The sequence below is a fragment of the Eptatretus burgeri genome, chromosome 11 (genome assembly GCF_056783735.1).
Source record: "Eptatretus burgeri isolate ZD-2024b chromosome 11, Ebu_testis_v1, whole genome shotgun sequence".
Classification (NCBI taxonomy): Eukaryota; Metazoa; Chordata; class Myxini; order Myxiniformes; family Myxinidae; genus Eptatretus; species Eptatretus burgeri.
In genome coordinates, this window is record NC_140971.1 from 2,943,176 (window position 1) to 2,943,715 (window position 540).

Sequence of the window (540 nt, forward strand, 5' to 3'; positions counted from 1 at the left end):
ATCTTTGATTTTGCAAGTAACAAACAAACAAACAAGAAGAAGATGCCGTGCAGAGCACAATACTTGCAAAATCCATAAACAAATTTAACCTCAAAAATAATTGGTGGTTGAATTCAATGACCAAATCTGCAACTCCTCTTCAAATTTCAAGTGAATGGGATGAAAATTGTCAATTTTAGTAATTCAACCTATGTTGAACTTTTGGCCAATGTGAACCTCGAAAATAATTGGCTAGTTGAATTCAGTGACCTGAAACACATATCCTCTTCAAACTTCAAGTCAATCGGATGAAAATTGAGAATTTTAGGAATACCATCTTAGTGGTTGACCTTGGGCCTATGTTGATCTCAAAAATAATTGGCTGGTTTAATTCAGTGACCAAATGTGCAACTCCTCTTCAAATTTCAAGCCCATCGGATGAAAATTGACATTTTAGAAAGTCGGCCGATGTCCTTTTGGCCAATGTGGAGCTCAAAAATAATTGGTGGTTGAATTCAATGACCTGAAATATAAATCCTCTTCAAATTTCAAGTCAATGAG